The sequence below is a fragment of the Platalea leucorodia genome (genome assembly GCF_965183815.1).
Source record: "Platalea leucorodia genome assembly, chromosome: Z".
NCBI lineage: Eukaryota > Metazoa > Chordata > Aves > Pelecaniformes > Threskiornithidae > Platalea > Platalea leucorodia.
In genome coordinates this window covers 67,141,097-67,166,192 of record NC_138858.1, presented here as the reverse complement: position 1 = coordinate 67,166,192, position 25,096 = coordinate 67,141,097, and positions in this window count along the sequence as shown.

The following is a 25,096-nucleotide window of genomic DNA, read 5'->3' as shown; positions in this document are numbered from 1 at the left end:
AATGTCATGTTGTCTTTTTTCATTATCTAGCTTTATGCATTTTATAGGTAACATAGATGGATCCAAGCAGATTCATATCTGAGGCTTGGATTTAGGCATCTAAAACCTCAATTTTCTAGCCAGTCTGAGCAAGTTTTGTATGACCTATGTTCAGTGCTGTACTATTCAAATAGGTATTCGGCAGATCTGGAGCCAGAGTAAACTGTTTTCGACAGTTTCCCACAGCCTTCTCCTGGACAAACTGGCAAGATGCAGATTGGATAGGTGGTCTGTGAGATAGGTAGGAAAATGGCTAAAAGGCCATATTTGGAGGGTGGTCATCAATGTTTTTCACTCAGGCTGGCATCCTGTCACAAGTTGTGTCCCCCAGTGATCAATACTGGACACTGTTGAACATCTTCATAAATGATCTGGACGATGGCATTGAAAGTACCGTCACCACATTTGCTGATGACACCAGTGATGAGGTGGACAAGACAGAAGGGTGAGCCATCTTAGAGAGACATGGACAGGCTGGAAGAGTGGGCTAGCAAGAACAAGTATGAAGTTTAACAAAGACGAATACAAAGAAGTCCTGCACTTGGGATGGAATAACCAGTGCCCAGTACAGTCTAGGATCTGTGTGGCTGAGGAGCAGCCTTGGGGAAAGGGACCTGGAGGTTCTGGTGGACAACAAGCTGAACATGAGTCAGCAGTGCGTCGCTGCAGCAATGAAGGCAAATAGGATCCTGAGTTGCATCTGCAGGGCATTACTTGCCAAGATAAAAATGTGATCATTCTACTCAGTGCACTCAGGCTACATCTGGAGTACTGTGTCCAGTTCTAGTACCCACAATTCAAGAAAGATGCAGGCAGACTGGAGAGCGTCCAAAGGGGAGGCCACAAATATAATCAAAGGGCTGGAGAACCTGCCCTGGGAGGAAAGACTGAAGGAGTTCAGGCTTTTCTCCCTGGAGAAGAGAATGCTCGGGGGGAACCTCATCACAGGATTCTAGTACTTAAAGAGCAGCTACAAAGAGGACAGAGGCTCTCACTTCACAAGGAGCCTTGTGGCAAAAGACAAGGCACAATGGGTACAAGTTGCACTGGGAGAGGTTTCATCTCAAGATAAGAAAGAACTTTTTTACAGTAAGAACAATTGTTCACTGAAACAACTTCCCCAGGGATGTTGCAGGGTCCCCATCAGAGGAGGTTTTCAAGACATAGTTGGACAAGATGTTTGATAATCTCTTCTAGGCTCCCTTTCCCATGATAGGTTGGACCAGATGATCTTCTGAGGTCCCTTCCAACCTGGGTTGTTCTATGATTCTATGATTCTGGGTATCTGTAGGAGGATTTTAAGCAGATGAACTCATGCAAGCTTGTGTTATTCTGCATGAAGCACTCATGAGTTTCCTTGAAACTGCTAATAGGAGTTGGGGGAACAACAGACACGAGCACTTCAAGCCTTGTTTAGCTTGAACAGTCACAAAGGACTTACTGCACCTTGTGTCTAATAGGCTTTTCTCTGAAAATCTTTAGCCATTAGTTGCCAAATATCTTTCTCCTTCTGCCGTATGTTATGTTCAGCTATTGCATTAGCTAATAAATTCCATGTTCCCTTGAAATCCTGCCTGTCCAGGCCCAAGTCTCCAATGATTTGGACTATAACATTTTCCTCAAGACCCTCAGTTTTGCATTTAAAAAACACGTAGAGCTCTGGAAACAAGCTGCTCTGGAGCCTTATAACCCCCTTCTCTGTATTGTCCAAATCAGCATGACTTACAGATACTTCTTTTTTTTGTTCATTAAAATCAGGGAGTGACAACTCATAGAAAATGTCTACTGCTCCTTGATCACTCTCTTGTAGCCTGAAAAGTCTGGCCTGCTTCATTTTACAAGAGAAGTCTGAAATGCACAGAAAGGAATATAGGATTTCAAAATACAGGAAGCAAGGGTGCACGTATCCAAACTGAGGGATCAACAGGCTGGGTCTCACTTGCAGAACTAGAAATGCTGAGGACAGCTGCAGAGACAGAGAGCTCTCTTTCTGAGTTTGCTGCATTTTATAGCCTGTGGTGTACGTCTGTCTTGTGGTTTTGTCTCCCCTGAGTTTATTCAGGTGGAGGTATAAAACTGACGAGTGCTGGAGAAGGTCAATGTTACATATTCATTTTGTTTTAAATAATTGATGATGTTTCCTGTTTCTGCTTACATTAATTGCTCTCAGGTGTTGGAGAATTGCTCAGTGAGTTGCCTTTTAATTTTTTCCTTTAGAAAAACAGCATGCTGCTTTTCAGGATACTGTAAGTAATGTGTTCCAGGCAGTACTTTCTAACTGGAGGTTAATAAGGGTGCACTGAATGCATGTTTGGATGCTATTGCCTCTCTGTATGTGTGTGCGTGTGCGCGTGCACGTGCATATGTGTGTGGGAAGAGAGGAGGATGAGGTGGAGGAGTGAAGACAGTGAAGAGTCTCAGATGCCTCTGTGCTGATGTTTTGAAGTATAATTTATGCTCCCTTGATGTTTAGGGCTGTACATTAAGGCTCTGATCCAGGAAAGCACAGAGTACTCAACTGTTGTTGATTTCAGTATAGCTGGTATTATTCAACACCTGCAAGGATCTGGATAACAGATAGCATAGTTTTGATTTTTCTAAGAGGCAGACTTAATTCCATTGTGTAATTTGTCTACTTTGCTACAGAAACAAGAAAATAAGATTTACAAACCCATGTTACCTGAAATTCAAGCAAAATTGTTTTATGGGTGTCATGCCTACAGAATAACAGTGTTGTTATCATTAATTTCTCCTTCCTTACTGTGCTCTTTTATATGCAAATACAGAGTTTCTACAGTTTAGAATTGACACGCCAGTGAGGTTCAAAATGTGCTGGAGGTACACTTTGAGAGTGGAATTACATGATGTGATTTGATTAAAACAACTACATCTGTGTTATGTTACTATCTTGGGCCTGAGCTTTTACTGCATCTAAACTTCCTGGCAGTCCACAGACCCTTGTGTTTTGGCTGAGTCTGGAGTGACATAAGCCAACTGGTTTATCTGGCAGTGAAAATCAAATGAAGGTGCAGGATGGCCTGAACTCAAGCCCTGTCCCACCAGGCAGTCTGGATGGGTGCTTTTCAGTTTTATCTGAACTGTTCGAGGACAAGGAAAGCCCTCACATTTGGGGTAATGCCTTTTGACTACATTACTGAAATTTTAATTATTGATTCACTTTTCTTGGCTCATGACCTTTGCAAATATTTCATGATTATTGGAGGATCAAGTTGGATGCCGTCCTACTGTTTTCATTTTTCTGTGCTAGCAAATAATAAACCTACTGGCTTTCAGTTTTCTTATTGTGTCATTGTAGCATGAGACTGGCCTTATTTTTCAGTGTTCCTGAAGGAATAAATATATTTCACTGTTTTAAGTTGTCTGATATTTCTTGTTTCTCTGTCTATACATTTTTCAGGAGTCTTTAGAGATTTCATTTCCCTGTAGCCACCAGTTGCCCTGCCTGTGGCTTAGAAAAGGATGCTGGCTTGGCCCAAGAAAAAAACATGTTGAAATAGCTGAAGAACCAGACACCAGCTATATGTTAGTGTTGATAAATCAGCCCTAGTGGCCCACCATGTCCTGGCTTATAACCCAGTAGCAGCCACTGCATATCTGATTATGGACATTTCCCTTGGGTGGGTGGCAGACTGGAGTATGAATCTCGGACGCCTGCATCGCTAAAAAATTGTTGTTGTCAAGAAAATGCCTGATGTGGTAGGACACATCTCCCATGCCCACTACAGAGGTGTAGAACAAAATCTCTAATCGCTCACTGCGTGAATGGGCTCGGGAGGGATGCAGGATGGAGCATGATAGTTTTCCTGGGCTAAAGAAAAAGTGAAAAAGAAGGCAACCTCTGGCCAGGGCATCTGCAGTGTTTGCTATTGCACCATGTGGGATGAAGGCCACAGTAGTTATTGGCTCTCTGCATTCCTGCACCTGACCCTATAGAGTGCCAGAAGGGCTTGCCACATGGGACTGCAATAATCAACACACCTGGTCTGCTCTGGCAATCTTCTTGTTGCAAAGGCATATGAGATAGCTAGCACATCCAAGTTTGGTCTTGCAATTTGATTACCACTGGCTAAAGTCAAAAGGGAACTGTGTCTACAATGTGGCTGTTATTGTCCTAAATCCCATGAGCTTGAACTTAAAATCAGTCACACACACCAAAGGCAGTAGAAACAAGGGTCTGGACTCTGAGTCAGGTGAGCCCCTATAGTTACACGTTCCTTGCATATGTAACGCAGGAGGATTTCCGAACCAGACTTTGTATATCAACACGATATAGACTGAATGTTGTTGAGAACATGCAGTCTGAGAATATATATATATAGTATGTGTCTTTTTTCAAAAAAGGACCAATATTTTAAAGTAGGCAGCTAGTGAAGTCTTACCTCGCCCCCTTCAAAATAAAAGCTTTTTTTATGTCAAGGAAATGAGGTAGGTAGATTGTGACCCTGAAGCATTTCTTTGATGTGACAGAGACGTGTATGTTTGGTCCAGCTTCTAAAATACGTCATGCACGAGCTTTCCACAGTGTGTCATTTTCACCTTGTACCTCCTGGCCAAGGCCTTTTGGCTTTGTCTCTCCCTGGCAGGACAGTCCTTGACTGCTGGCAAATGCACTGACTTGGTGCTTTTCTCCTGCCACTTCTGCCAGCGTGTGGGAAAGCCCTGAGGATGAAGCTGGTAGCAATGCCACCTGCCCACCCCTGGGAGGAAGGTTTTGGCCATCCCAGTTCCTCTCACGGGGTGTGTGCAACATCTCCTCTCCCTGTAAGGGCAATTTTCTACCCTCCAGCTCTGGGAGAGAATGCTAGCCTGATCCGTGCCATCTATTTTTGTATCTCTATCATCTAGTGTGTCACAAGTCAATAAGCCCAGCTGTTTGGTATTATTTACATTATACTGGCATCTCTGCTGACCTAAAGAGCAAAAGAAAATAACAGGGCATATTTGAGGCTTAATAAAACATTGCAGTAGGGAGTCCTTTCTGAGCCATTACAAGCATTTGTTGGAAGTGCATTTGCTGATTTAACAAACTGGTTAGGACAAATGTTTAACATGCTGTTGTAATGATATTCAGATGCTTTTCTTAGTATTTGTTGATCTGCGAAAATGTGTCCTTGCCCAATTGCACTAGAGAGTGGGATTAAATAAATAAATAAATGCAATGTGATGCGTTTGCACAAAAGCAGAGCAGTGACTGCCCCTGACAGATGGAAAAAAAGTCAATATGATGTCTGAGACAGCCCAGGCTCTGCACTGCAGAATAAATTACATGATTCGCTGAATGCCTGGGCTTCACACAGACATACACAAAATTGGAAAGATAAAAGCTTGCATTGGCTTCAGATGATATTTACTGCTTGATGGATTTACTAGCAGCCCCAGTACAGTCATACTGTATTGAATTATTGGCCTCTATTTAGCTATGTGTCCGTTGAAGCTTGAGTGTCCATTTAAGCGTAAGTGAGCTGGAGCCCTGCCAAGGCTTTTTGAAGCTTTGTGTAAGGTGGAAGATGCGAGCTAATGGCTACTAGCTTGAATAACAGGGAACGTAAGGATGCTGGGGGTAGACAACAAAGCATAAGGTGCATTCTTATCAATATTAATGCCAACATAAATATTAATGCAGGCTGCCCGGCACATCATTTTTGAATGATTCTTGTTTTCTTTGTATTTTAGCACAAATGGCTGGAAATTACTATGATTTCTCTCCCTCTCTTTTTCTCTCTCTCAGAAGGGGGAATTTAAGAAAGACCATTAGCTTTACAGATATCCATTGTTGCAGCAGCAGGATTTCTACAAGGCAAAGGAGGCAAATGAAATGCTAGCTTTAAGAAGTATACTGCTACCAGTAAAATATCTGATTAGACTAGTAATATACTGTACAAAGTTATTGTTATGGATTCATTATTATATTGTATCAAGGCATTTCAGTTAAGAAGTAGCAGTTCATTTACAGTGAGCCCCACGAGATGGTCACAGCATTGCTGTATCTACAGCATAGGGAAGGCAGGCTGAGTGCTTAGCTGCTTAACACACTGGCTTGTGCTTCAAGAAGCCTGGGGCTCTGTTTTTGGCCTGGACCTCACACGTGATGAGTTTAGCTTGTATAATGGTTCAGCACGCCGAGGGAGGGGGACTGCCTCTGAGAAATGGCTGTCAATTGCCTTGCTGCTGGCAGAGGGTTTATCCAGTTAACTACACTTCAGTAAAAGGAAAATAACCCTGAGACTGCATTGCGCTGATCAGCTGGATCGGCAACAAAAATTAGCAGGGTTTTGCTCCAGGTGAATTAGTTGCAGTGGCAGTGTGAAGGAAAGAGATGATGAGGAATGATGTGCCGGCAGGAGCAAGGATGCACAAAGACTGGAGAAGGACAAGATATTATTTTGAGACATGAATAAAATGCATCACAAATCTTCCATCATCTTACAGATAACATGTTCATGTCGAGGACTCTGACTCACAGTCTCTGGCAAGCCATAACGGGGATATTTACAAGGTTATCACTTTCAGCTGTCCTTTTATGCCACTGCCAAAGATTACTGCCCTGAAGTGGGCACGGCAGATGTGAATATGCACTGGTTCCTTAGCTGCCGCAGTTCAAAGCCCACATACTAGCACAAGCCATAGCTGTAGAAAATGCCTCAGCTGAATCCAGTAGAGATAGTCAGAGCCCACAGATCTGTCCATTTGCTTCTGAAGCAAGCCTGGTGTTAAGCAGCTATTTTCTCCAAATTTTCAGGAATAATGGTAATAGAATTACAGACTTCTGGACTTTGCCAATAAAGCCTGTTTATCATTGAATAGAAAAGAGACGGAATGGATGCAACTGCTGCCTAATAAAGTGAAACAGAAGGAGGTTTAGGGTGAAAGATCTCTTGAGCTGGCATTCTGATGGTATTGTTATTTTCTCCTCACCTCCTCTTTCCTCTGAAATTGCTCCTTGCTAAAAGTGAAACCGAGCTGACCACCTCTCTCTGGTGGCAGAGGGAGTGATCCCTCTAGACCCCAGTGTGTTTGGGTCACATGTGCACAGCCAAATCAAAGGTGACTCGAAACTCAGGTAAGGAGAAAAATGTCTTCTATTTCAAAAAGGCTTTGGAGACGCGTGTTTTTTGTAGTGTGAAGGGACACATTGCAACTTGCTATTGTAACTGCCTCTCTGGCACTGTTCCTTACTGCCAAAGGACTTCCAGCTGGGAGTGGTACCTCAATTTCTCCCATTTTCTCTGCTTTGGACTGAAAAGATTTGATTTAAATGATGTAATTGGGCTTGTTAAAAGCTAGTTAGCACGGCAAATGAGGTCTGAACAGGCCCTCTGGCTTTAGGTGCTGTGAAGTGAAGATTCATCTGTGCTTATGCACCACAGTTTGCCATTCACTATGAGCTGAAAAGCCAGTTGAAAAACTGGCTGATACGAAATGCCATTGTCTTCATGTCTTCTGTCATACCAGGATTCATTAACAGATTCCAAGGAGGATCAATGTCAAGAGAGAATGATAACTACTGAATTTCACCTCAAAAAATAAATTTTTCCAATTCTTAGCTGATAGCAGGACTCATGAGAATGCCTGTTTAATTAATCTCTAATAGGGATGGAACTACATAACCTCTGGTAACATAATAAAATAATAAGGAATTCTCCAAATTATACATTACAATGCTGTAGAATCATGCCTGATTCTCATTTATGCTACTGTCTCCTTACATTTTTCTGCAAAATTAAAGAGCCACAGAAAGGTATAAGTTTATTGAACATCCTGGCTAAGGTTTTCTTGCTTGCCCAGTGCCAAATCCATCTCTTCTTTGTAATATACAAGAAGGGGAATTGTAGCTCTTGTGTCCTGGTCCAAATGTCTATGACTTCTCTAATGCTTCAAGGTCAAATGTTGGTATCCTGCCTTCTGGAGTGCCTGACTGTAGATGTTCCCAGATTTAATCCATGCAATCTATTCTAATTATCTTTTTAAAAAATTCAAAATATATTTCACTCATGAGGGAAAAAAAATCAAAAGAAAGTCCCAAGCAAATGTTAACAGCATATTAATGAAGCCAGACTAATTGCTGTGAAAAGAATAGTTATCTGGGTTCCAAGATTAGTTACATGTGCTCTGGTTAATAAAATGAAAACCTTGCATATTTGAAAGTCCTTTGTCTCATCCAGCTGTTTCCAGTTTGTCTGTCATTCAATGTTGTGGAATACTGTGTCTAAAATCCCTTGGAAGGCAGTGGGTATCTTTTCACAAAACACTGTGTTTGCACAATTTAATACTCCTTTATTCCTCATCCTGTAACAAATAAACTCTGTGGTAAGAACATTCCCTATTTCTAAACCCACTTATCCCTTCTCACTAATAAACATTAATAAGCAATTGAAAATTAATTGTAACAGTTTAGTCTGAAAACCTTTTTGTCTTGGATGGAACTTCTTTTAGTTCCGTGGAATATAGTTTAGTAGCTTTTTGGAATGAAAAGAAAAAAAAAATGCATTGTTTTCCTGCGTTAAATAGATTTTACTAAACTTCCCTCTGAGAAATTAGCGCTCCACATGTCAAAGGGTAGAAATAGTATGTGGATTTAGTGAGAAAAGTATGTTTTGCCACCCTTGTGAATGGTGACCAAGGACCATAAGACCTTGCAAAAGCATCGTTCATTTCACATCAGCAGAGTTTTCTGGATTACCTGGAAACTCATTCAGCATTGAGTAGACCTTGTCCCAGGACTGAATAGGACTTCCCAACTAAGCACATGCACACGTGAACATTTTAAATGAGTGCAAGGACTCTCTTTCACCCTTTCATGAAACATTTATTGATCCTAGGCACTGTGGGAAAGCAAGCTACCAAATTTGAATGCAGAGTGTTAAGAGCAAAGTTTCCTGCTTCTTCTAGAAGTATTTCTTGGTATTCCTTGCACACATGCTTATAGTTTGCCAAATAAGTCTTCAGGAAAAAATTTTCCCAAGGTCATACTGGCAGCCCTATTGCAGTTATTTTGTCTTCCTCTGTGGCATAATCTGTCTTCTAAAGTCATCTGGTAACTTCCACATTTCCTGCTACTTCATGGATTTACTACATTAAAAGTGTCCTTGTTCTTTTCCGCTTCATTTCCTGTGACACTTTATGGCTTCTGTGGCTTTGGTTTTGTACTAATGGTTTTAATTTTGCTGTGGGGTATTGGAAAGTTTTTTATGGCTGGTGGAGCATGTGGCAGATGTGAGGCAGGAACTCTGTGGACCCTTTTGATGACTGGCCAGTCACGGGACTGCCTGCCTTTACAAGGGGCTGGACATGGCAGCTCAGGCAGCCCCCACCAGTCCCACACTCCAATGTTCTCTCCCAGGAGTTTCCTCTGAGCTCTTCCCAGTGTGGTTCCCCCCACTCCCGGTGCCTTCCCCACCAGTAGCCCACTTTTCTGCCTCTAACCTGTCGATCTTGCCCACTCATGCACCTGTCTCCTCTCCCGGTGGCCAGTAAAAAGCAAGGTTTATGAGGAGTGTAAGTCTCCAGCAAATTTCCCAAGTGACACCGCTATCTAAAGATCCCTTCCCAAATAATATGTCTGATGATATAAGAAGGAAACACTGCAGGTTAATAAATGCCTAAAGTATGCTTAGGGAAAAACAAGTTATTAAACTGAGCTTGTTTCCCAGGTGGACTAGAGATAGGATAATCGTGAATGTTTTCTATGATTTGGGAATTGAATAACATATTCCTGAAGTAGAACTCCCCTGTTATATATGATTATGATCTTTCATATTGACAAATACTCAAAATTTTTATAAATCTCCTCAGGTTTCAGTATATGTGAATTATGTAAGTGAAATACAGACTTTCCAGCTGGATATCCAGACACAGACACTAGCCGCAAATATTATGTATTGCCACATAGTGCTAATTGAGTGTACCCCATACTGCATATTCAGCACATGGTAACTGAAGTCCTGTCATGTAAGTGATGTGAGTTCTGAAACAGGAAGGTAAGAAGAAAAATAAATGACACATTCCCAAAGTGATGGTGGCACTTAAGTTTTTTATGAATAAGCCAGTAGAGATGGTAAATACTATGGTGGAAGTATGCACAGCAGATGGCACACGTGCTGAAGTGATTCAATATTGAAGAAAACTGTAAAAAGCTTCATAATACTGCAACAAAAATGGACAAAAAGTAACAAATTAAATGCAAGACAACCATGTACGGTGGAAGGAGCATTTTAACTGCTGGTCGGTTCTGTGTTGGTCACTGCTTCCGAAAAGAAAATGTGGGTTTCACTGTGAGCAGCTCAGTGAAGCTGTCATTCAAAGTACACACTTGCAGTGGTAAAAGTAAATAAGAGCTCTGTCTAGACTAAATTTGCTGCTGTGGCTGCTAGCCCACAGAGGCTGTCCAAGACCGGTGAACTATGTAACCATAGAACTGGCTAACTGAGCTGAAGTATTATATCCCCTCCAGAAAGGCCTGAAATAATACCCTGGAGTGTAAGGAATGCCCTTTCTGTGGCCAGATGTCATAAACTGTGTCAAGCTGTATTGCAATCAAGTTTCTAGTGCTGATGTGTAGGGTATTGCATCACTTAAACCTGTAGAATCCATATATGGGGAACAGATTTTCCTAAGCTAATTGTAAGGTTTTTTTACCAAGTGCCCTGCAAGTGCCTGCCACGGGGAAGTTGCTCTTTGAGAGGCCAGGAGCTCATAAAGGATTAGTGTTTGAACAATCTCTGTAGCTGTGTCCTAAAAGACTCATAAGCAGGATTAAATGTTCATCTTCTGCTCAAACAGTCAAAGAAAAGATGACTGAATGAAACAGCTTGATCAGAGAGGAAGATGCAAGGATTTTGCTTTTTAAGCTCTTCGGGCGTGGGAGTGGGCTCTGGGAAGAGTATTGCTTCTAGAGAGTGCATGGGCAAGGCTCACTGCATGTGCCTTTTCTTGGAGGGAGACTTATGCCTATTAGCAGGAAGGTCTTTTTTATATGCAGTTCAGGTCTCATTTTGGGAATACAGCCTATAACAAATATCTCAAAATGGAGTTGGGGGAAAAAAACGCTGACAAAACTGACATTACCTCTACAAATGCAAGTGCTGGGCAGCTGCAGTTGCAGCAGCCACAGGAAGCACAGCTTCTGCCAGACCTCGTCACAGCCAATTTTTACTAGACCTCCAAAAGCACTACTGTGACCAAGGGACCAAGTTCCTGCCAAATGTCAAGTTTCTGTGGTAGTTTACTCTCCAGCATGCTAATTCTGTTTCTAGAAAAAGTTACAGCAATGGAATTAAAATAGGGAAAATGTAGTTTTTTGCTTCAGTTCTTCAAAATAGCCAAGCCAACTTCATTCAAACTCCCAAAAAATGTTTTTTCCCTTCAAATAACCCTTCTGGATGCAGACTGTATACAGCTTTTCCTATCTGTGTTGCTTTACATTTTCCCTTGTGTTCATTTTAATCATGTAACGCACACAGTAGAGCGTATAAAAGACGAAGAATGAATTCATTCTGAGTTTTTGGAACAGGTTTTTCAGTAAGGCATATTGTATATAAAGTAGCTTCCTTCCCAGTGTAATTGCAGTTATATTTTTAAATAATGAAATATATCACCCCAGAGAAAATAATAAATACATTAGTTCAAAGCAAAACCAAATGCTTAATACATATAAAAAAGAAATACGAACAAAAGAAATACATCATTGTATCACTAGTCTTTCCAACTGAATCCTTTCCAAAGTAAATCAAAAATCTTATTGAAATTGTTTCTAGTTATCATGATCTCACTGGGAAATGAAAGGATTTTCTTCAATAGCCTGTTATAACTCAGTCATTATACCACAGTGAGGTAATTTGCTAAAACAGCTGCCTCTGATGAGCAAACCTTTCCATCTGGCAGAATCCAAATAGACACAAACAAACTCATGTCAGTTTTTTTTACCAAAATATGAAATCAAAATAAGCTCCTTCTGCTCTGATCGAATGGGTCTTTGAACTGCAGGAACCAAGATTTGTTTCTTTTTTGATGCCCTTCTTTCACCCCCATACCCACAGAACTGGCCCTGGCTGCAGGAGTGTTGATATCATGCCACCTTTGAGATGGATTACAGCATAACTGGGAATGTGTTTGCAATATAAACCTTCCACCAAGGAACCAGACAAAATTAACAGTTGTTGGAACTTGTTAGCTTTAGCAAGACAGCACTTGTGGATAGTTTGTTTTCATAGTGTTTTTTTTTTAAAAAAAAAAAAAGTTTCTTTTTTTTTTTTTAATGTGCTAAGGAAATTTCCACTGTTTCTTAGTAAAACCAAGGTACTGCTACATGCACAAGACCCTAGCTATACTCACTACACTTTTCACAAAGAATCAACAAAGAAAAAACTGACATATCTTTTGCACTCTCAGGAGACCTGCATTGAGTTGTAATCTCTAAAATTAATACTGAATGTCACCTGGCTTTATGTCAATTGTTTTTCTCTAAATGATACAAATATTGCTGGTTTTCCATGATCACTTAGACTCAAATAGAATAACCAAATTTTCTTTGTATTTTTTTAAACAACACACATTTTGTCCTCTGTAAATCTTAACAGTATATGTATAATAAATGAGCATATGGATTTCATAAGACCATTTTAATTTGTCATTAGAAAAGTCTTTGCAATACATTGTCAAGACAGAATTCATATTCAAAAAGGCATTTCAGTTTCTTAGCTTTTCTTCTCAATGGAAAAGTTTAAAAACATGTTTATTAATATTAGTGATGGGATGAATTCTTCTGTCTAAATATTTTCTCAGCCAAGGGCCTGATGTATTTTGAGTGAAGTCAGTGGAAAGTCTCCCACTGGCTTTAACAGAAGTTACGTCAAGCACCAAATAGGGAAAACTTGGATGCATGTGTAGGTCTGGATCCAAGTATTGCACTTGGGTCCCATTTCTGTAATAAATGGTGCCAAAATGCTAATTCTAGAAAGTTTTAAACTTTCAGGAAGTTCAGCTTGGGATTCAGATGTATCTCTGCACACTCTTAATTCTCTGAGAAGGAAATGTACACCTATGGAAGTGGTTTTCCCAGTACACAGTATTATCAATGTGCTTAAAATATTGTTACCCTCACTAACAGCCTAGTGAATATAACAATGATGTCCCTTGACACTGCAGTACTGAAAACACAGGGCCAATAAGGCAAAAAAAGATCAAAGAAGTACTTTGTGGAAAATCTGACCTGTGATAAAGTGCTGTGCACCTTGTTCTGTAGAATTCCTCCAGAGCCACAGTCTATGAACTCTGCCTTGTAGAGTACTTGGAATCTCAGAAATTTAATAAGTGACCATTAATAAAGTCACAGTTCTGTCTAGAATTGTACAAATCCTTGTCCTATAAAATCATATCAGCACTTTGGAAGAAAGGATATTATGAACTTGTAATATCAACATATTTAATGTTCTCATTGACTGCTGGATGCTATGTAGATTTAATACAAAATATGGCAAGGTCATGATATTCAGCATTGTCCAAAAGTATTGGTTGCCTCTTGTGTCTCTTTCACCCATATGCTGTGTATTACTGGTAATGGGAATATATGATTGAAAGCAAATTTCTCTGTCAGTGGTCTTAGCCTTTTGCCAGCTGTAGTTAATGAAAAAGTTTCTTTTGACTTCAAAAGGAAAAGCACTGTCAAATACAGGAAACACAGTAATAAGATCTAATAGTTAATTATACAAAAGAAAGGTAAGAAAGAAGCTTCTGCCAATCAGTCTACTGCTGAGAGGGTTATGAAACATGTTTTGCAAGAATAAATCCTTCTCTCTGAACACAAACACAGCTAGAAAAGATTAAAAAGCAAATATCTTCTTTACTGACATTTAATGTGCTGAGATCTAATTGTGCACCTGTTTGTTGAGTTCCTTCATTTCACCTACTTATATTCCAGCTCCAGCTATTCGATATTCATTTAGCTGGATATTATTTTTATACCAAGTGTATCACTCTTTCGTAAACCACGTTGAGAAAAGCTAAATTCAATTCACATATTTTACAAAGAGCTTTTTGTAGAAAACAGATATGTGGGAAGGAGACAGATCAGTATTTGGAAAAAATTACCTGGAACATAACCATTTTGTGAGTCTTAAAGGTGCTTATTTTAACTAATAGAAATATTTTAAAAGTTCTTAGATGGAATTAGTTATACAAAGAACAAATGGTGTCACTGGACAATATCCTCTGTTAATATTTAATGTTCTGATTTATATTAGCTGCAATAAATACCAATAATCATACTGCATCTTAATTTTGCTTTAAACTTTTCAAACACAACTGTGGTCAAGCTTAAAGAAACTAGTTTGCAGCAGGTTTCTTAAATATTTCAACAGTAGCAATAATATAGCTACTGCATGTATGTCTGTATGTTGTTTTATGCATATGGATTTGATTTTATATTTGTTACAGTAGATAGCCTGCAGCATCTAGATTTTTGTGCAAAGAATGTTACCATTGCCCCCAGATGCTGGTGAGCAAGAGAGAAAATACTCTGCTAGCCATAATATCTTTCCAAAAATTCCCTGCTTTGGGAGAGAGATGCTAATTTCATTCACTTCCAGGTAACTGTTATGCTGCCCTTCTTTTCCCTAATGGGGTGAAAGATCGCTTTGGATGAAACTAAGTTTTGACGAAAATAATATACTTATGACCTAGCTCCTGCCTGACTAACATGATGGACCTTGTTTTGGTCTTGCTAGTTTTGCCAAAAGCAGGTAGGTGGTTGTTCTTTATCAGACAGAGGTGTGAAAAAGAGAAGTTGTATGTTGTTATTGCATATTAACATCAGCATTCCCTCCTTCATAGCAATAAACAAGATCTTTTTGTTGTTGTTGTTGGGCAGGTTCACAGTGACAGAAAGAGAAATGATGGAAGTGGATCCGTATCTGCATCTTGGCTGGATCTCCCTGACCCCTGGGGAGTTGGCCATCATACCCTAGCAGGAATTGTGGCCAAGAGGTGAGTCCTGAAACCTCCACACCTGCATGCTCAGTTCCCATAAAGGTGTCTGGAAAAGGATAGCCTGTTCCTTTATTTGGGTCCAAACACTTCAGTCATATTTTTCAGGATAGCCTTGAACCTGTTGTTGGAATCTCTGACCTTTGTTTGACATTAATATCACTAACAGCAGGCAAGGGCCTGTTAGAAGCATAGACAAGTGGAAGGGTTTGTTGATTCAGAAAGAAATCCCAATTATTCGTTTCCTGAGACAAGTGAATTCTGATATAATTATACTACTCTTTTTCCTGATAGTGTTTACACCTGTGATAGAGATTTCTGTAAAGTAGATTAGAGTTAATTGAAGAAAACACTAGATAAAATCTACGGGGAAAAGTTTAAAATTCTCTGTGCAGTGGTCTGAACTCACAGCTAGACTTTATTTTGAATTTCCTTACACTTTGTTATTTATATTGCTTGTTAACTTTATTTAACTTTTCTTGACATTAGAAATGGACTCAGCATACCCATTTTGAATTCAAATTTCAAACACCCTAAAGTTCACAGAAGTTCAACTCTGGGAGTTTTGTTTGGCCTCTTATAAAGAACAAAATTCAGACCTGGCTTTAAGTTCTGACATACCTAGTAGTCAGATATTCCTTTTGGCCCAGATCCTTTCCTACTTATGATGTAGCTACAGGGCTTGCATTTCTGGAGCTTTGCATACTTATGACTATGTAGTGTTTACAAGATGTTATTATTCTGATCTGTAAGTGGTTGTGCAAGGGGTGGGGACGTATAACATCTACATTTTATATTTATATGATACTTGTAAATATTTAGCAGCCTTTGGGAAGGCATGGTTACCCTTCGACCAAAAATGTTTTACACAGTGTGTCCATTCAGCTTTTGAAAGTCAAGCTTGCAGCGCTCTTGCGGAGGAAAGTCAGTGGTTGTAACAGTGCAGCTTCCTTAGTGTTGTTCAATGTATCTGGGTGGGAGTGGGCACATCACAAAATCATCAGAGCCAGGAGGTGAAACGTGTTTTCCAGAAAGCCTTCATTACAGAATTTGTCAGTGAGCACCAGGCGAAGAGCAAGACCTCCCAGAAACCTGCCTTCCCCTCTACCAGTAGCTCTGAAAGCACAGTGATCACCTGCTGCAGCCCTCAATGCCGACAAGAGTGGAATACAGTTTGGTGCAGTGAGGATACACACATACTGGAAAAATGCATATCATTTTTTTCCTGATGCCCAAAGATCAGCCAGGCCATTTAGAGGTCAACAGTGAATATGTAGTAATTTAAAAATTATTAACAGCACTTTCAGCTGTGACTTCAAGACTGAAAACTACTTGGCACAGGCAGCAGTTTTATTAGCTGTTAAAACATTTTTAAAAGGTAGAATAATATATAAGGCTTGCTCTGCTACACAGTATCCTTAATGGTCAGCTTTCTTTTAATCAGATTCTAAAATATTAATTTGCTGAAGAATAACACTACTTAATTATGAGAGCTTTAATAAACCAAATCTGTTGGTTGTGCATGTCTTGGGATAATCAAATTCTCAGGGGTAGTGAGGTGTTTTGCTTCTGCCTCCTAATTGGCCAGGATTGTGATTATTTTATGATAAAACTGCACCTCCTGCTAGGTTGCACTGCTTAATTAATGTACTCTTTTTCAAAGAACTTACCAGCCCATGAGAAACCAGGCTGTAGCCAGATCTTAGGCTTGTACTACTGACATCATTTAACATGTAGAAAAGGATTTGTTTTCTGTTCTTGAAGTAAAAAGGTTGGAGAAAGTTGATCTTCTGCTCTGCCTTATTGCCCTTGTGCTGGGCAGTGTTAGCTCATTGATTACTGAAGTGTAGCATGTGGCATTTTTATTTAGCTGTATCTAATGTGTAGTAGAATAGGGCAAGAGACTGAAAACTTCAGTCCTTAGCCCAGTTGTAGAAGCCAGCATTCAAATGTTAAAATTTGTACAGTTTTAGCCTTCAAGGACTAAGTCTAGGAAAGAATGTGAGTATCATAGTTCAGTTTCTGTGGCCAGTGGGTCTTTGCCACACTCTCAGAGGCTGCCAGCGAGAGTGGTGGGTAGGATGATGCTCTCCGTGTGGCTGCTGGGACTAGCACACAACATGTTTCATTCTATTGACCTGCCCTCAGTTTGAGCTGATTACCTGGAGGCTCAGGGTGCGACAGCTGTATTACCCATCAACTGGCCCAGTAAGTGCATTAGCAAAGCCCATCTCCATGTCTCTGTATGTACAGTGCCAGATTTTCAGTTGATTCCCTCTCACTTCTCCAAAGATTAATTTGATACAAGATACCACCCTGGGATTTTAGGCTAGCTACGAGTCTTTGAAAACTCTGGTCCTCCCTTGCCTGATGTCTTTTGCGCTGTTCTTTACAAGTGTGGTGGAGAGACAAAAATAACCCTGTGGTAAGTAAATCTCCACATGTCCCACACTGATGCAACAGCAATGAATTTAGAGCTTTCACACTTCTAAAAATGAAATGTTTTGACCTGCTGTTAGATTTGTTAAAGGCTTCTTCAAACCAACTCCAATTTATAAGTATTATGTTGCAAAAGCACTGATACCATCAGTGATATTGGCACCCATTGGAATAGAAGTACCCTACATCAAGCACATTCTGAAAATAACGTTACCACCCAAAAGCTTCTCTCCTGCAGAAAATGAATTGTACAATAGCTTATCAGTCGGAGAAGAGTGCGCAGGAGAAAAAGGGAGAAATAAAAATAATAAAACCCACTCCTGTGTAGAACATTAGAAATGTGGCACTAACAAAGACTTCCCTTTCCACACAGAATTAGTGCTGGCAAAGGCAGCTCGCAAGGCTGTGGGTGTACTCAGCTGTGCAGAGCTGATTATAGAAGATGAAAGAGCCTGGCAATTTATTTCATCTCACGCTGAAGCACTGCTGACAACTGAAAGTGAGGACAGAAGGATTCATTTGTTCAACTTCTGTTTTAGAAAGCGGGCTTCAAATGATACCACAGAGAAAGTGGAGGGAAATGCTGTGGTGTAATAAAGTGTCTATTTTTTATTTCGCTGACTCCAAGATTTATGTTTTCAACTGTTGGGATTTTTTTGCGGGGGCGGGGGGGAGAGTTGATATTTGAGAAGCCTGCAACACCATGTTGCTGGTGAAAAAAGTAGGTGGTGTTAGCCTAACTTAATACATGTAATAATATGTTATATGCATGTGCAAGTATGCAAATGGGGAAAAAATAGATAGATATGTATGCATATTTATATGTATATAAAAGTAAATATATTTAACACCTTTCCATTCTATTGTACTGTGGCCTCAAGAGTTTCATAATCCCTTTCAATGCTGCAATGTTTGAATGGGGGTATTTAATTGTAGTATTAACATTTATTCAGCAATCATAACAGTGTATAATTCCTGGTAAATTGGATGACATATATTTTATTCTTACTGCATTTTTCATGCACTAGAACTTCAGGGATAGATGGCAGGAGCCCTTAAGTAGGGGACATGTGCAGGTGTACGGGCTAAGGAACAGACAGGATACAAAGCCAGTCTGGAGACACAAGTTGGACCCTGCTTACCCCTCATCTCTGTGCCTGTGGCAGGTGGAACGAAAGTAGCCTTAAACTGTGGGTGGAAAAAGTCTCATTTCAAAGGATAAGGACAGCAAAGCATGGGAAAAGAGTGCCTGGGAGCCCACCCCCCTCGCCCCTGCCCCCCACAGTGGAAGTCTTTAAGAACGAGTCAGACTAACATCTGTCAAGGCTGACAATAGTATAATTGATCCCGCCTTTGGGCAGGAAGAAAACTAAATGATGTCTTGAGGTTCCCAGGGTTCTCTGTGTGTGTTGGTTATTTTCAAGGACTTCGTCTTTATTTTTAAATTGTGGTTAACCAACCATGTTATTTCCCTTCAGTGCTAAAACATAGTTTACAAGTAAAAACAGCCTTACTATGTAAGAGTCAGAAGAAAGGTTTGCTGAAATGATTGTTACGTTAAAATCTGACCGTATATTCTGCATGTATCCTAAACATTACATGAGTCAGTAGGATCTGGCATCTCAGAGGACTGAATAACGGCCCCTCAGACTTTGCAAATGGAGACTAAAAAGAAATTACATCCCTCCTAAGATTTTGTCACAATTATGTGTTTGGATCTAGAATTATGACATGCATACAGGTCAAATTCTCTTCCTTCAAATTCCAAATTCCCATTGTTTTATTTTTTTGCCACAACAGAGGCACAGTTAAATTATTATCCCAAAGTGTAACCTATGTGAACATAACCAATTTTTAAAATTTCTGGTCTAACAGGAAAACAGTAATATATAGCTTCAAACTGATCTGAAACAAACAAAAAAAATGTTTGCTCTCATGAAATCAGAATTCAGAAAGAACACTTTTGTGTCAAAAGATGTGTTCTGCTAAAGAAGTTCAGAGGCTTTATAAATTGAAGTACTGAAAATGACATTTTATAATTATCAGAATGAAATGTTTTGATTCTTTCCATGTTTTTAAGGTTTTCATTGTCAAAATTATGTGAACGATGCAAAATTCAGAAATTCTTCAGGTGGTCTGGAGCTTTGTTTTTTACTTGTAGGTAAAATTTTTCACCCAACAGTATCAAGTATGAAGTCTTCCAGGAAATCCAAGTTAAGAGCAGTTACAAAAAAGACAAGACAGACTTAGGATAAAAGAGAAATTATGCTGAATGACAGCTTTGGTGTAAGTTTGCAGGGGCAGGTGCAGCAGCAAAGTGAGTTGGGGGGGCTGTGCAGTTGCTAATGCATCATATTAACATAGTACTCATGGGAGAATACATTAAGCTACATTAAACTACATGTATAATTTTTACCATTGTTTCCCTTTCCTGCATTACAACATCTCTAAAATTCCTCCTCCAAATGTATTTGAGTATTTTCCTTGCTTCCAGAATATCACATTTCAGCATAATAATGCAAAAGGGAATTTTTCCGATGCAGGTCCTTTCCTATTTACTCTCCCCTTGCAGGTTTTCTCTTACACACAAACTTTATTCCCTGATTTTTATTGCACCAATGTGTATTTGTAGTGATGATAATAATTTTTGGAACATCGTCCCATATAACAAAAGGTACAGTCACTGAGTCACAAAGTGTCCAGAAACAGAAAGGTTAGAGCTTTCAGGGATGATACTTCTCAGTGTTGTGACCTATAGAAAGAAAAAATATGCTGCTAGTATTTCTCACAGCAGGTTGCCAGGTAAACAGCCATTAGTCATTTAGTACTTTAACATACAAAAATCAATTAAATATCATCATCCAAATATTCTCAATTGCTGCTTTGTGGACCTTCTGTACAGTATGCAGTAGTGTAGCAGGAAAAACTCAGACGGGTATCTGATTAGGAAATTAATCACTAACTAATGGCGATCAGTTCTGCTTTGCAAAGCAAGGAACATCAGACAAAATGGCAGCTTGTCTTAAGCAGGTGATTATCTACATAAAATAAGCTGCTTACGTGAATTGTAACACTTCCCCATTTTCTGTTGTCATGCCGTATCCTTCCAAACCTGAGTACCTGGTCCTGTTGCAACTCTCCTCTGAAAGCAATTGCCTAGGCAAAATTAAAAACAAAGACACAGTTCCTTTTGTGTTTTCTCTGCCTCCTTAATAGAAAAGGCTGGACTCAGCCATGGCAAACGGTAGAGGAGAGGGGAGTCACAGGGTCTGGGAACACATGCTCTGCGGCCAAAAGAGCCAACATAACTCCCAGCCAACACAAGGGCTTCATGGCACTCTGCAGTAAAACCATGCCTAATACATCATGATTCAGCCCCCAGATCACTCGAACACCCTACAGTGTAACCTGGTTTATTCCTATTATTTTCCTTTACAATTCTTCATATAAACTGATCAGCCTCTGCTAGTCTTGTGTTACAGAGCACAAACACTGGGACAGAAGGTTACGTGGTACAGTGCTGCTTAGCTGGGCTGCGTGTGAGGGAGATGTGATCCTTTTTTTATCAGCTGAGCATCTGGTACATACATTTGAATCTGCATTTCGGTCTGTTGGTCTGTCCCTACTGTGCTCCTAAGTCAGCAGTAACTACCTCAATGTCGTCATATCCATAGATGGAGGAATTTATATCATGTGTATTCTGCTGGTTACTTCTAGGTTAATCATTTTCTGTTCTAAATCAATATTTGAGAAAACAACTTGGAGAAGAAGGAGCTTCAGCATATGAATAGTAATAATACAGACTGTGAATCTGGATGGTAGTAAACACTAACTGCAGACAGCATCCATTTAATTGACACATTTTCTTTGTATAGGATCTGTTTGGTCCACATTATGAAACCACAGAAGATGACTGGTTTGCTGCTGTTTGCCTTGTTAGCAATTATTTTAGAAAAATGACTAGATGGTAAGGTGTCATTTTCAGCTAAGAGAATATCCAGTTTTAATGAATGTTGTTTCATGAAGAAATTTGCTCATGATAGCTTTTTTCAGAGCATGTATAACAATTTTGTCAAGCACCAGTATATTGGTACTAACTGCTTTTGAAGAACTACAGTAGATGCTAACAAAATTACTTTTCCAACATCATTTTGGAAACTGTTTTTTCATAAATTCAAAACCAAACTGTACTTACCTATAGTTACCAATTACCTTGTTTCAGCTTTTCTCTTGTGGAAGCAGTAAGGTTCAGCTCATACTATAACATAAGTAGTATCTGTCTAATTCACGTTGGACAAGTGTTACAAAACCATAGTATCCCCATTGACAAGGTGTGGTGGTCTCTGAGAAGCGGATGGTGTCCTTCATCAGAAAAACATAAAACAAAATGGTCAGAAAGCCATTCTTCTATGAGTGATCATACCTTCTTCAGTTAGGACCACGTTTGCAGGACTGTGTTGGGAATTCCTGTTCTGATAGTGAGCCACTGAAAGCAAGAGCCCTGAAAGCCCTTTACCTACAGTGAGCTCAGGAAAGGTTCTTGAGTCTCTAATCTCTATCTGCAGTAACTAATACTCACCCTGTGTGAAGGCATGACAGGGAAGAAGTAAGGAGTTGGTGTCCTTGCCCTCGCTCCTACTGTCCAATTCTTACTATCATATTTGGAAGTTGTTGGCCTATACAGTATAGAGAAGACCAGTAGACTTCAAAACTCAGTGTTCATATCAATTCATATCATATGGAATGAAGGATCATACTTACTTTTATCTGTGAACTATGTATTGTGGGTAAACTATGGAAAAAACCTACAGCTGCAGTTGATTTCATCACTATTAACTCAGTGCTATCAAAGAAAGAAGATAACCAAGTTCGCAAGTTGTGGAAAAGGGCTATTTGAAAGATGACCTCCAAAAATCTTCTTGTTTGGAGGGGGCAGGCACCTGTGCTATTTTTGAAAAGGTTTGGATATGTAGGTAAGGCAAGAGAACTTAAAATAATGCATGAGATGGAGGTGGTCAAATAGTAAAATAGCAACTGTATTAGCACTGAATCTTTTCAAAAGCTCAAAATCCTGAGTCTGCTTCTGAAAGACGCCAGACTGATAAGTCTGAATGAATTGTCTGTTGGAGATTCATTTAGAAAGCACACCTAACTCATTGTAATGTGGTTAGAAAATGCACCAGCCTCTCAAAAGACATAAGAAGCATGAAAAGGAGAAACGAGTTGATTTTTTTTTTTTTCAGCACTGACCTTGAAAAGAAAAGGTGTATTGAACAAATCATGGAGTGCTATTCATATGTCAGGAATATTTCTCAGTGTAACACTAAATGACTAAATGTGTTTATGCAGTCTTCAGCCTTAATTCCTGATCAATCTAGTGTCTCTGATTTTTAACCTAATATGATGTCTTTTCCTTCAACATTTATAGCCCTTTGAATTATATACTGGTGTAATGATTATGCGCTAGAAATGTAGAAGCATGAGATGAGGGTAATTTATTAGTACATTTTGTCTACCTATTTAAGAATTAATTTCACATCTTCTGAAGAATTGTTCTGTAAAAAACTGTCATTCAGGCCACTATCTGTCATATTACATACATGCTGAGGCCTTAATAAGCTTGGATTGTGAATGTACTGATGCTCAGACCCTCAATAAACAGAGCTAAAGTAAAAAAAATACAGTCATCAAAAATTTTAAAGTTCAGTCTGTTTTCATAAAACAGCTAGGAAACATTAATTTGAATCACTACTAGAAGAAAATCTGGTCCAAGTTAAGCTGATGGTGGTTTGGATGTTTCAGCAAATGTCTGAATACTGTGTAACAAGTTTTTACCTTTCCAATGCATTTCAATCCAGTTACAGGAATGAACATTGTTTTACTGGAAAACAAAGCAGGAATGGTTATTCTTTTCATAATGTTGATGTTACTACTCCCTTTTTGTGCTCTAGCAGATGCCAGCAAGGAACACATGGAGTCTCTGTGTGCCCAGAAAGTATGAGGCTAGTTAAAAATGGAAGCCAGAGTAAATTGTTTTACTTGAGGATTGGAGACTGTGACAGCTGTAGGAAAAAAATGAACTATTGGTCAGTTAATATGGAAAGCTGTGTGGCAGAGAAAGGTCTGTGATCTTTCAAGTAGGGAATTATCCACAAAATTTTAAAATATAAGGAGGAAAGAGATGTTGTGGGATTACTTAGATTGTGGTCCTCTCACACGCTAAGCATTTCCTGTGCAGAAGCCAGGCATCTTCCAGGATTTAGCTCTTGATCACTCCCACAGAGGAGCAAATCATGAGAGAATGAGGAATAGTCTAGTGGATAGGATGCAAGATAAGGATTCAGTTTTGCAGGAAATCTTGACCCAGTTCCCAGTCTTATTCTAGACTGTAGCCTTGCAAAAATAATTTAATTATTTTATGCCTCAGTTTTCTATTTTAGTACCTACCTAAGTCCCAGAAGCATCAAAAGGTGAATTCTGTTAGCTGCTAGAAAAGGAACATCTCAGATACTAAGGTGCCAGGGCTGATGTGAGTCTTTGATAAGTAAGTAAGGTTATGCAGTAGTTGGTCGAGGTGGTCAGGTTGCTGAATTATGATGGTGAAACCACTGCCTATCCTTCAACCATCTGCCCACATACACTAGTCTCAGGTCTACTCTTACAAGCATCCTCCAAGATCATGGCATACAACTACTCTGAATGGTACCTGGGAGTGCTAGCAGGTCCTGATGCAGTACTGTTGATACCATTAAGCTGTTACCATGCTTTTAACCCATGGGAAATAGCAGCCTACCAAACAACTCCTGAGCACATTTGGGTAACTAAATTGTCCTGTGGACCACTCCAGGACGGAATTTGCTTTGTCTTCCTCCTCTGGAAACAGGAGAGCTCACTGGTGAAGACATGGGTTGTGCTATCCCAGCTGGGCTTGACACCCAGCAGCTGTTCTTAACTAGACTTCATTAACTACATAGCTGTGGTCTTTAAACCAGCATTGGCTGGGACCTTACTCCCTGAATACTGGTGTTTTCTGATGTGATGCGGTGCTTTCATGTCTCTTTCAGAGACACAGATTGTAACTTTAGCTAAATTAGTTAAAATAATACATGCAAGACTGGATGATCTTAATCCTCCTGACCAAAGCGGCAATGACCAGAATTTGTATCTGATGACATTGGCAGGAACCAAAACTTTCAGGGTTCTTTGCTGGCAGCCAGACTTCTTGTCTGATTTTTTCCCAAAACTATTGGTCTTATTTTCAGTTGCCAAGACTGCCACGTGTAATTGCAAGAGGGGAGAAAATTGCCAGCAGAGATGATTGAGGTGACCTTCTAAGTAAGTTCCTTGAGCCAGAATAATGAGAATAACTCTAAATGGGAAGCCAGAGAGAAGAAACCCACAAAACAAATCTGGTCCTTCTTAGTATTACTGATGCGTGGTAGCAGTTTCCTTGTAATATAGCTCTGAAAAAATCATTGCAGACTCAAAGTGATTCCAAAACATTTAGCAGTACTTGAAAATGAGTGCCAAATACACAATTATTTTCTATACATTGGCCTCCGTCTCAACCCAGATTGCTGTTTTACATGCCATAATAAAGACAGAAAAAAACAGATTA